General features: G+C 38.5%; 1 long non-coding RNA gene across 1 annotated transcript in view; it reads left to right on the forward strand.

The window, feature by feature from the left end:
* Positions 1 to 9,355: 9,355 nt before the first annotated feature.
* The window catches only part of LOC148056412 (uncharacterized), a 41,547-nt gene continuing 37,912 nt past the window's right edge, over positions 9,356 to 12,990 (forward strand). The window contains exon 1 of the long non-coding RNA XR_015703161.1: positions 9,356 to 9,449. This is a non-coding gene — a long non-coding RNA (uncharacterized LOC148056412). The remainder of the gene's footprint in view (positions 9,450 to 12,990) is intronic.

Consider the following 12,990-nt stretch of genomic DNA (forward strand, 5'->3'; position numbering starts at 1 on the left):
CAAGAACTAGACATGACACAGAGATGATGCAACTGAAAGACTTGGCGGTTAGAGCACTTCCAAGCCCCTTCCACACTTTTGTCAGATTTAGGAACACATCTCGTGCCAGTGGGCTTCCACCAAAGAGACCGGAAAGCAGTATTAGACACAGCAACATCGAAAATGAGATTCTGTGGTGAGGAAAGATAAGGATGCTGGAAAGGCAGCATGAAAACAATTGCAACTAATGGGTTTCTCTTATGACGGTGAAGAAGGCTAATTAGGTGACTATTCTCATTTCTTCATTTACCCTTCTGTCCCCTTTTATCCTTCATGTCTCATTGCTGCATGAATTTTCCCTTTTCCGTCAAGATGCATAACCCAGACATGGCTTTGTATAGTGCTCCAGAAGACACAAAGGAGATTAATTCCTTGCTGCTTTCTTTGAATTTCCCACTGTTCTTTTCAGGAATTCCTTAATGTAGAACCTTTCTGGGAATCCCCCATGTTTGCTAGGATTTTCCCAGTCCAAAACCTTTCTAGAGCTTTCTAATAATTCCTAGCTGTAGACCTTTTCTAGGATTTTCCTGATCTAGAATCTTTCTAGGAATTTTTGAAGAGCTTTCCAGATATTTCCCAATGGCTTTCCAAGAACTCATGGATCTGGTAACCCTGTCATGTTTACCTAGAACCCCTGCTATGTTACCTAAAACCCCAAGGAGACATAGAGCTCTACTGAGATGGCTACCTAGAACCTGTCCCTTGATATCTAGATCCCTTGGTATGATTCCTTACAGCCTGTCCCAGTACACCTACATTTTGTTTTACAGTTTTAGGGAACTTTCCAAAATGCAATATGGTGGAATGAATGCTAAAAAAAGTCCAAAAGATTTCCCATCAAGTACAAGGATGATCCCTGTAACTGGTTTATGAGAGAAAGATTATTAAAAGAGAGAAATAAACTTTTTTTTTTTTTTTTTTTTTTTTTTAGTTTACTAGTTACTAAAACTGGGGAGGACAAAAGCAAGGAATATTGCTAGAAAGGAGAATCACAGCAGTTCAAAACTATGAGATGTCACAGGAGCTAAGAACATCTCCACCATGTAGTGAGTATGGAGTTGCTGTTGATAAATAAAAGTACTGAGAACAGACCTGTAGTCAGTCAGAGCAGAACCACAAGCATATTTGAAAGAATGAAAATGGCATGAGTTCAAAACCCATGGGCTTTCATTCCCCTGTCACTCAGTATGTGACTTGAATTAAGAGCTTACTCTTCAACCCTAACATTCTCATATTTTATTGAAGATGCAATACTCCAAGAAGACTGAGTGTAGTATCAAGCGATAGAAATAACACAAAAAAGCACGGGAGAGGACTGAGATATATAGACAGAATTGAAGATAAAACACAACCATATTAAAGTCACTGTATTAAAAAATTAGACCTGATTTTATTCTGCATCGGAGCTTCCTTATGCCACTTTGGCAGAATAATGGGGCCATGAAGTGTGCATAACTGTAATTACTCCTGCTCCAAAGGTCCTTTAAGCTGACAGACTGGTATAAATGGAGCATTGTATACATGAGAATTGACTTCAGTGTGGAGTAGATTGCATGTTCCTCTGAATTCCAAATGCATTCTAAAATTTTAAGTAAGAAAAGTGGCAGGGATATCTCCCTCTATGGAAAATATGTGTATTTCAGAGTCAACATTTTGTGTGTAGGAGAATTTCATCAGGCTTCACTGTACATCTTTACCCCTCATACAGGTACGGTCATCTACGCGGAAGTGGTGAAAATGCTGCAAAATCATACTGTTAAAATTTTGCGCCAACTTTGTTCAGTTATGACTGCAAAAGAGACTCAGGCTGTGATACCTTACATGATAGAGATCAATTCAGAGGAGTGTCCCAAGATGCTAGAGGAAACTGAGCAAAGAAAGAAGAAACACAGTCCCAAAATAGCATTAACCCTTTTTGTCTTGCAGAGGGTCTATGGCTAGCATTCCAATTGATTCATCCAACAGTTGCACTGAGACCAAAGGATGCTTTAATGAGAGATTCTCTCTACAACTCCTTTCTAGACTGAAAGGCTGGCAGCAATTCTTAGGTATCAGAAGCATCAAATACTGTGTGGAGTATGTTCTCTACTTACATAATAAATAGATGGCCAGCCTAGAAAGATGCTTTTAAAATCATAAGATTTCTCTAGGGGTAGGATGAGGTCAGAGGAGCTGGGGATGTAATATAAGTTTCTAACAAGGAAATTGAAAAGCAGGTGAGAGAAACTGCCTTTCAAGATTCTCCTTTATTATTTCCCTTTCTTTACTGAAATTCATATCAGGACAAGACCCACACAACACTTTGACAATCTTGTAAGTCTGCTACAGTATAAAATGTACTGCTCTGCTCAGGTGAATTGTACCTACTGTGTCTGTATAGGTTAATGAAATCTAATCTTCCACTCTTGATAAAATCCATTAAGCAGTGACCAGCTGCTTCATTTGGAATCCCAGCTCTGCTGTCTCTCCCCTTCTCTCCCATCTGTCAGTCAACAAGGTTTCTCAGGGAAGGTTTTCCATTTATCCGTTTGACTTCTGCAGCCCTGCTGCTTTTGGATCACTTTGAAAAAGAATTGCTGTAAAATGCAATAAGGAATATCTCTGGGAGCTGATTGTCTATTTGTTTTGCATTGTTTTATTCTGGGAGCAGGCTCCCTAGAGAGTATTTGATAAATTTAAACAGGATTATACCAATTATGTACTATATTGTTGGGAAATATTTCCTGGCTAGCTAGAGCTCTTACAGCCTTACTGTCTTCCCAGTCTAAATACATGAATGGCTGCCCTAGAGTCTTTAACTGCCAACTTTACTAGGTAAATTATCATGATAAAAATATATCTGGGGATTTGGGGTATCCCCAGACTTCTGGCCAAATACAATCTTATATGAGACGAGTTAACTAGCTCTGATTAGTGTTTATGGAATTTTAGCTTGTGAAATGACTGCTGAGCCAAGATGAACCCACCAAAATGCTGGTTCTGCAAAGCACTTAGTCATGACCTTAAGTTCTTTACTGAATTGGAGCCTGAGGCTAAAGAAGTTTTAAATGGAAACATAACCTTGACTGTCACATATAAATTGGTAAGTTATATGGAGAAACTTTCATTCTTATATTTTCATTCAGAAAATTAAATGGAATTAGTCAAGAGAAATAAACCTGCCATTACTGACAGGCCTAGAGGATCATCCCTGATTAGAAATGTCCTCCAAGGCACATCTTTTGGTATTAGCCTAATTTTAAAAAAAGAGGTTTTGTGCTACTGAGAAATGTATGTTCTTAACAACAAAAGTGAAATTGAATCACATCCTCCAAAGAAGTCTGAAATCTGTACGGTTCAATTCTATAGTAGTCCTATCTAGTTAGAAATATATTATGCAATTGTGCTGTCTCAAAAGGCAGTGCTCATCTGCAAAACAGAGAGAGCAGGAACAAGAACAGATACTTGAGAGTACTTCAGTGAGGAGAAAAAAAAAAGGAAGTGATAAAGAAAATCCAGTCACTGATGCTCTTTCTGCTGGAGAAATAGGAGAAATAGTGATGCTATGATCTCTGACCTTTTATTAACAAGCTAGTCACTTCCAGAGGACAGTGATTCATTGCAGGCCACCTTATCTGCATTTGAACAGACTCACCCCCAAGGCATTCCTTTGTCATATACTGTAACTACAGATGGCAATAGATTCCCTGTACTAGCGGAAATAGATTTATAAAGTTTAAAGTGCTACTTTATCCTATCTGCAATATGAAAGAACCTTTAATGAGATTTAGAAAATTATGGATAAAGCCTAGTTTGACTTTTGTAATAAGACATACATTGACATCTCTAACTAATGTGTATTGTTGCAGTGTAAGCCTATAGAGAAGAAAGAGTGCCTTATTTGAATTATGAATTGATAAAAGGAATATGATACTGTATTTGAAGATGGTACAAAGGCTGAAATTTTCCATAGGAATAACAAAGAATAAAATGTCTTTCTTGATCTTGCCAATTGTATTTTGCAAATCAAATTGAGGAAAAATTTCTACTTTAAATCAAACATTGGACAGTCGATGAGAGGTGAGAAACATCCTTTATACAGAATGCAGAAACATTTCCACTCTGATTACCCTTTCAGACAAAGTTTGGTATGCCCTTACTAACCATGATTCTTTCAGTTATCCCAATGAGAAGTAATCCAGAGGCTGAGACGCCGTTCGTTTAAAAATCTTCTTAGGAAATGCTCAGTATCAATATACAATCCTTTCAAATATAACCAAAACAAATAATTGTGTCTGTGTGGTTACAATTTGAAGGGGAACTTTTAATCTTGTAAATATAAGGTTGCTTACTTTTATTTTTATGACATTTATCTAGTTCCTTAAATTCCAGATGACTTTCATTCCCACCTATGCCTATGTATATTGCTTCAGAATTAAGTGTTGGACATAAACGCAAATGCCCAGTGATCCTATCTGGAGCTAATAGCTTTGCTATTTCCCAATCCTGATTTACAAATAATCAGAATGTATGTAAATTATGTAAATGCCATTGCTGTTTCTTGCTTATTACAGGCTATTTTCCCTTTGTTCCTAGTCACAGCTGGTTAATTGTCACTACACAATCTGGACAGTTCACTTTAAACTCTCCACACGTAATTACGGTTTCTAGTACAGTCATATTAAATATTTTATCAGACCTAAGTTATACATGCATTGTTTTAATGCTTGTGACCTATGATGCATTATCATTGCTGCAACTAAACTGAAGGACCTGGGAGTATCTCAGACTTGAAGGTCCAGGTATGCTTCCACATTCTCTTACTTGCTTTCCACTCCATGACCTTGTTTTCATCAGGGGAAAACCCAGACACACAAACAGAGCAAGAGCCATGACTTATTTCAGAAGGTTTCCAGTTTGGCTATGGGAAGACTGTCCTCGTTGTGAAGTGTGCCTGTTTTGTCATTAAGATGTGGTGCCTGGAGAATAGATATGACGTTATCAGCCAGGATGACAGACCAGCAGCATCTCTCTTTCTCTACATAGTCCTCTCTCACATTTCACTTTCCTGTAGTTTCTTAAGTAGTGGATGCTCAGATTCACGGGAGCTTGGTAATGAGTAAAAACCTGTAAAAAACATTTTGTGATCATTATATCTCAGATGCAGTACTTGTCCCAGTAATCCAACTACAAGGTCAGTTTGTAGACTTTTACTTTCAACAAAGCTATGAAGGATTGAAATGCAACTATCCTAACCTCTCCTAAGCTCATTTTTCTTATTCTAATCCCCTTACCACTTGTCAAAGAAGATCCTCTTACAGATCACATTTCCAACATCTGCAGGACTTCTTTTCTCTGAATTTTGCCATGTCACATAGACTAATGTAACATCTGTGGACCTGTTCGATTTGACAAGCTTAATTTTTATTGTCTTCTATACCTATAAGGCTTTTTAGCATTCCATTTTGATGATTCACATCTTTTCATAATACAACACGAAATTCTTAAATTTACTAAGTAAATTTATGTCACGCAAGTGGTAATCACTCAGTACAAAGTCCGTTTAAAGTGATCAAAGAAGTGTACTGGGGAATTTTCCTGATTAAGAGAAAATCTCTGCCATCAGAAAGCTGCTGAAAGTAGCTGTTTGCCCTCACCCTTTCTCCTACTTCTAATATGCATGTAAGAAGATAGCTTATGTCTGGAGGACTTCTACAGGGGACAAGGCATGAGAGCATGGGATAGTCCTAATAGAGCAATAATCTGACTTTCTTACTGGCAACAGGTAAAGCTGATTCCTTGCAGACAGCTGAGAATGTGGGAGGTGCAGTTTACTCTCTGTTACCACTCTTCTCTGGCTCCAAATGTCTGCCCTGTTTACTTTTCTCCTGTTCTTCTCATTATAATATATTCCTTTTTGGTTTTGAGTCTATGTTTTGATTTAGTGGTCTCCTTGGGCACCTTCCGCTCTTGTGAGTAATCCTTATTCATAAAGAGCTCAGTTACAGGCAATAGGACCTTAAATCTAATTTTTTGGCATCTCTACTTGTATTTATGAGGAACTATCCTTGTGAATAAAGTTTTAGCTTGTGGTAAACAATGGTAAATAATGCCAACAGCTACAGTCTGGTTCCAGCTATACCAGCTCAAATGAGCTGGAAATGCAGCCCTCTGTCAGACACTGTCAGTTTTCTAATGTGGAAAACTAAATAATTCCATGATATTTGGAAACATTTCTTCCCCTAGCAGATTATGAATTTTCAAAATGATGCTTAATTAGTCTTATTATTTGTTAAGGAACTGTGGAAAGATATTATGGAACTGCTAAAGAAAGATAAACCTGGATATCAGAAACTACCTCGTAGCTGGGAAGCAGATAAAACAAAACTTCCCTGCTTTATCTTTGTACGACAAAATGCTTTCATCCAATTTGCACTGCACACCCAACATCAATATAGCACTATTCGGGTAACAGGGGACAGTGCAGCTAACAAAGAAGGTGACTGGAAGATCATAAGGAGTACACATATCCCTTATTGTTGTTTGAAAAATATATTGATGAAAACTGGTGGTTACGGTAACTTTTGATGTGACATAATAATAGAAGCACATTGTCATTAGTCTGTAGCCCTTTTCTTTAACTAAATATATAGAGCTAGATAGATGGGTAGATAGATGGGTAGATGGATAGATAGATACTTGATAATTTGTGTTTTCTGCCTCTCCTACTAGTAAGTTAGTGGGTTTGGTTCTGGTAATTACTGGCTGCCTTCTCTCCATTTTTGGGCTTCTAAAGTCTGCCAAGTTCAGGTGACAAGCAATTGAAGAATGGAACAAGCTATGTCATTATATTAACAATATAGATCATGAAGCTGTCTGGGAGAGAGGAAATATAAGAGACAGGTTTGGTTTTTTTTTTTTCTTTTGGTGTAGATTGTTCTCCCATTTCCAAGCAATAGACACAAGAATGAAGCCCCCAAATCTGCCATTTCCTCCTAACTTCCAGTGACCCTTCACTGCTCTTTGGCCATTAATATCACATTTAAGAAAGGAGTCTCACTAGCAGGATGGTGTGATAGAAAATTAATACAGTCCAGAATTCTTATTTTTTGAAGGATTACTGGGTGGTGTGATATATTGTATTTTAACACACTCATTTTCCTCTGGCCTACACTTCTTTCCATGCATAGCTTCTGGGCCAGAGCAGATGCTCAGTCAGGTGCAAGAAAGGGATGGTACAGCACTGTTGGACAACTGGTGAGCCCTTCCCCTGCTCCTTAGTTCTGCATCCCACTTCAGGGGAACATGACATGTAAATGGAGGGTCTTCTCTTCACAACGATTTTAAAGATGTTCACAGACTGCACGTAAGCACTTACAGGGCGTAGTAATTTAAGAGGAGCAGCATTACTTGAGTAGTATTTTTTAAAGTTTGTGGATGGGTGTCTTGCAAAGGAGAACTGATTTCATTCCTGACGCTGGTACAGCCTTGCAGTGTGACCTTGGGCAGGCCACTTAACACCTGTGTTCCCCTATTCCCTGCTGTGTAAAATATTGCTGATGCTTATCTAGATTAAAGAAGAGCAGTGAGGCGGTGTTCATTAATTATTGTTGGAGAGTGTTCTGAGATCCAATCCAATGAAAGTGTAGGATACAATGCCTTGCCCTTCTAGAATACATTCATTTGAGGAAGGTAAAGCATTATATCTTCCACTTTTACGTGAAAAGAAAGAAAACTAAAACACCACTTGGAAGCCTCATTTTAATTGGCTTTGTTTATTTTTTCTGTACTGTACCCAAGGCTAAATTCACAGAGGCGTTTATAAAACATGAAAAGACGCAGACAGGCACGTTACGCAATTTGCATAAATAGTCTGGGAATCTGCTCCCAGTGGAGTCAGGCACCTAACATGCTTGGGTGGCTTCATCAGTCCCAAGGGAATGCCTACCTACATCCTTAGGAGGCTAATTTTCTCTGGCAGTCTAAGCTGCAAGTTCACTGTTTGCAATGCCTAACGATACAGAGCAAACTTTCAAAAAATGTTGTGAAGCTGTGTTACAATACAGCTCTCCCTGTCATGTAAGATTTTTGAAGTATTTTGCAATATGAAGTTCTGGGGTGAGTAATTTTTAAAATATTGCCCTTATTTCTTTCTGCGTATTAGCCCCATTTCGTTTCTGAATTAAGTTACTATTGAAGGAAAATGCTTTAACTGGCTCCTCAGATATAGATCCTTTCAGTGCTATGAATGCTGAGCAGGTTGGAGAGCTCCTGGATTCCATGGAAGATGTAGAAATGGTTATTCCTAATGGAGGGGATTTGCCCCATTGCAGCTGGTCTGAGGATGACTGTAACAACTCTGGAAGCCCTGGCATGGTAGAGGGAGTAGTTGGGTGATGCTACGCTGGGACTTAGCGTATGCTGTTGTTAGAAGTTTTCAGTTTAGATGTGTGTTTAAAACAGCTCCTGCCTGCTCAGTTGTTCATCGGTGCATATACAAGTCCTATAGAAGAGGGCCAAGGCAATAGCTATAAATTCAGATTTTGTTTTCTATGTACTTTGTAGACCTATTCTAAGATCTGTAACCATTTTTCTCACTATGCATCCCTCAGCTGATGTTTTCTCTTGGAAAATGGAATTCTTGGCTATCTTCTGAGGCATAATGACAGAGACATGGCCATTCAGTTTGTCATTGTCTCATTGCTAGCATGAAAACCATTCCAAGAATGAATCAGAATAGCCCAATCTCTGTATTTCAGAAGAAAATCTAAATCTTTGATTTATTCTTCATGAAATAGGTAGGTGCCTCCTTTGGATGTGCTGGAAGGAAATTTAGATTCTTTGGATATTTTAAACTTCAAGGTAATAGTTTGACAAGTACTTTTGTATTTGGAAAAGAGAATGTATCAGTTGCACTGAGTTCTATTTTCTTCTGCTCAGCAGCATCACAAGGAAAAAAATACAGGCTAATATCACAGCCTGTGAAATGTGAAACTCTCCTTCCAAAACAGACCAAGGAGAGTGGAAACGTCAGTCATGCATGGCCTTCTGCACTGTGGGAAATGGGGCACTTTTTAATGGGACAGAAGGTTTTGACAAAAGCTGGTGCCACAGTCACTTCTAAGTAGCGTGGCAGTTACAGAGTTAATTTTCTGGGCCAGTATTTCCCCAGGTGCAAAGCCATCAGAGAGTACTGGGAAAAAAGGCATTGGGTGGCTGCCTAAAAGCTTTCATTGGATTCAGGTGGGTCCTGAGTGCTACACCCAATCAGTGGGTAAAGCAGAAAGCGGAAACTCAGAGATGCTTGGGTCTGTAATTTTTTTTAAACTCTATTGAAGACTTTCTGTGCTGCGTATATGATATTTCTTTTTAAGTTGCTGTCTCTTGGTGTCCTGACATGGATTTCTACTGCTCTGCTTTTGAATTGCTCAGTGGGTAACCAGAAATAATAAGTGAATTAATGGTTGAAGAATGCAAGCTGTTAAGCAGGGTGTTTTCACTGGGGGGGAGGGGGGAGCAGTGCTATCTAATGCATCGTCTTCTTAAGACTTTATTATTACAGATATCTCAAAAACTCCTATTCAGGAGATAATGCTATTTTACAAGAAATCTGTCTTAGTGGTTGCAGCGTCCCTTTAAATGTGGTTTCCTTTGTAAATGTGTATTTTGACATTTTAAAAATGGTAAGCAAAATCTGAGAGTGCATGATTCAGATGGATAACTCTGAATTCTGGTGTAGCATGTCAGAGAACTGAGTATTTTCTTTGCGCAGAGCTGCGTACTGCCATATGGTTGATTCTGTGGGAAAGTCCTTGTTGGTGCTCATGGAGGCTTTGCTAAGCGTGCACTTTACTCTGATGCTCTCTGCTTGTTCTACAGAGAGCTTGTCCTGCTTGAAATAGGAAAATAAAAGGAAGAAAATCTTGGGGAGGGGACAGAGAGAGATTAGATTATGAGGGCTGCAAAGACTTGTGTAGAAGAGTAAGCAAGCTTTAGTATTTGTGTGCATACATGCACATACTTAAAAAGGCTGTTGTATCTTCCATTCTCATGAAGATAAGAGGAGCTTAACAATAGTTGCACTGCTGCTTTACATCCGTTTTTGCTTTGGTGGTCACGGGTTCCTGCTCTGATGTTACATTTTGGCAGTCAGTATGGGCATTTTCTCCCCTCCCACAACATGCACACTTTTTTTTTTTCCTGTGTGAGATGTGCTGGGAGTACAGTGATTGTTATCATCCTGAATACTTGGTACCAAATTAGATGCTTTTTTCCTGGTTGCTGCTCTGAGCAGCAGCTGTCTTCATTGGATAATAGCTTACTTTGATAAAGTTGGAAGACAATGAAACAAACCAAGGAAAAAATCAATAATTCTCCCTGTAATGGAAGGGACGTGTATCTAGCATAGTCTTTGTCAATATGCATACTGAATCATCTTATATACGACCAAATATTGGGTAAATTCCTTCTGCTCAGAGGTGTAGTTCCAGGTAGCCAGGAACTGTACCTAGAAAAGAGAGTTTAATTTTCCTTACTATGCTAGAGCTCCCCAAAATAGGTACTGCTAAATTTTTTAACTCGCTGCAGGTGTTGGGATACTTGGTCTAAAAGAGGCTTTATTTTTTTCTGGAAGTAGTACCACTCAAAATGGCACAGTCTGCACACCTCTAAATTCATTTTGGAAACATTAGGCATTAAAAGATGAGGGTCATGTCTCACACTGATTACCAAAGAAATTCTTGGGTACTTCTTTTTTTTAAATTCATAGTTTTCTATCTGCAGTTCTTTCCTTGCTTGGGATATAGTCAAGATCCTTTGGGAGGGAGAGGAAGAGGACCTTTCTGAAGGGAAAAAATTGACAGAAAACATTAACCTGCTTTGTTGTTCCCTTCCTTGCACGGGCAAGGGAACTTAGTTCCCTCAGTGTTTTAATTTGCTGCTTCTGAGGCTAAGTAAGATAAACACAGAGGTCAGCATGGTTTTCTGCTGATCTAATGCTGTGTACCTACAGGAGATGTCTGATGTGTGAACCCAGTGGGTCAGCACGAGAAAACTTATTCATTCGAAAACCTTTAAAAAGAGACAGTAAAAATAATAAAAATATCTTGGCAAATACCAAGGAGGAAAAAGATTGTTTAAAAATACACAGGAATCCAAGAGAGGGTTAATAATTGCATTAGGCTTATTAAGCTATGGTGTTGCTTTTTCTTTCTGCAAGAGGTGTCCCGACTTCTAGGATTAGCCTGAACAAGATGCACTGCATTGAACCATCCTGCATTGACAAGTAGGTGGCTTGGATGGACTGTAAACAGTCTTATGAAGTTTTTCTTTGCCTAGTGAATTTTTCTTGCCTCAAAGAAATAATGTGTAGGATCTTTAGCTCAAGTGAAACTTAGTTCTTCTGGAATCTTCAGTGTTGCTGCCCTCATTCAGCTATCTGAGGACCATTCCCTGCAATCTCTTTGTTCCTCTTCCAGCTTATTTTATTTAAAATTTATTTTAAAAACATGTTGAAGTGTCAACTTCTGTAACAAATCCTAGAGGCACATCACTTTGACAGAATCTAGTGCCTACACAACGATGTGGAGTGAGGACATTTTCTTTGTTCTTAGTTTTTTGTTTGTTTTGTTTTTTTTTTTTTTTAAACGGGGGGTGGAGGGTGGGGGGGAGAAGCCCTGAGATTAACAAGAGATCTTGAAAGAGAAGTGTGAAATCTTTCTCTTTCTCTTGTCCTTTAGTTTTCCTCCTCCATGCTGAGGCTAAACTAATCAAGAGCGTGAATCAACAAGACCAATATGATGAGTGTCCAGCAAGCCATTAAGGACAGTATGGTTTTTTTCAAGCCCTTTTCTCTGTGGGTGTACTTCTGTTTTAATAGTACAAATTTTAAGAACGGCTGCTTGTGAGAACTGAAGGTGTCTTCCCCCCCCCCTTTTTTTTTTCTTTTTAGAAATCTATTGCAGACTGCCACCCCTAAATCATGGTTAGAGGCTTCTGATCTCTGCAACATACACTACAGTGGCTTGTGGCACTGCTTGTGACACTGCTTTCTATTGTAATGTAGTAAGTCATTTAACACATGATAGTCCCTCCAGCGAGCTGGTGGAAAGTCTTCTTTAGCTTACAGTGTTGGGAACTGGAGGTCTTGACTCTAAAGGCAGGGATGCTTCTAGCTCGCAGGAAGCAATTACCAGCCCTGGAACCTGTCCAGAACAGTGAGGCTAACAACGCTCCTCTTTTCAATAGTGCCCTGGTAATACTAATAACCAAAAGCTCACTGTTAATATATTTGCTGTGAGAGATGCATTCTAATAGGCAGTTGTGGTCATATACTTACTTTTCTCATTTTTTATTTGAATATGTATGAATACATTTAACATCAGACAGAGCAGGTCGAACAGTGAATTTGCAAATAGACATGTAATATGGAGGCTTATAGAATGCTTGCCTTGGTAAAATTGTAGCAGGTAAATTATGGGTGCTGTAGTGTATAATCTGCACTATTATCATAATTGCTATCTGCATTATCTTTTGAATGGAGATGAAAATATTTTCTATAACAGAATTAAATAATGGTGTTTATTGTACTATATTTAATACTTTTATACCTTTTAAGTACATTATACTGTAAAGAACAACTCAAGTGGAATTTAGATCAGTGATTGCTTGGAAAACGTCTGAAGATTGAGTGTAGCTGAGGCTTCTAGAATGCTTTGTGAATGTAAGACCTTGAAATTGAATACAAGTTCATTAAAGAAACACTGCTAATGAAATAATAGGATTATTATTATTATCTTTTGCAAAATTGTTCCAAACTATTATTCTATTCTGCTGTCCTGGTGTTTTCTGTGATTAAATGATTTATGCCCAATTAGCTTCTAAGACTCTGTATGCCATCCTGCTATAAACCATTTCCTTGTTTGTGTACTGGCGTGGTTTTCAGCTCTACTGCACTTAGCAGTAGTCAGAGGA

Source organism: Nipponia nippon, unplaced genomic scaffold, assembly GCF_047370975.1.
Source record: "Nipponia nippon isolate SJK-2023a ecotype South Korea unplaced genomic scaffold, ASM4737097v1 scaffold_14, whole genome shotgun sequence".
Classification (NCBI taxonomy): domain Eukaryota; kingdom Metazoa; phylum Chordata; class Aves; order Pelecaniformes; family Threskiornithidae; genus Nipponia; species Nipponia nippon.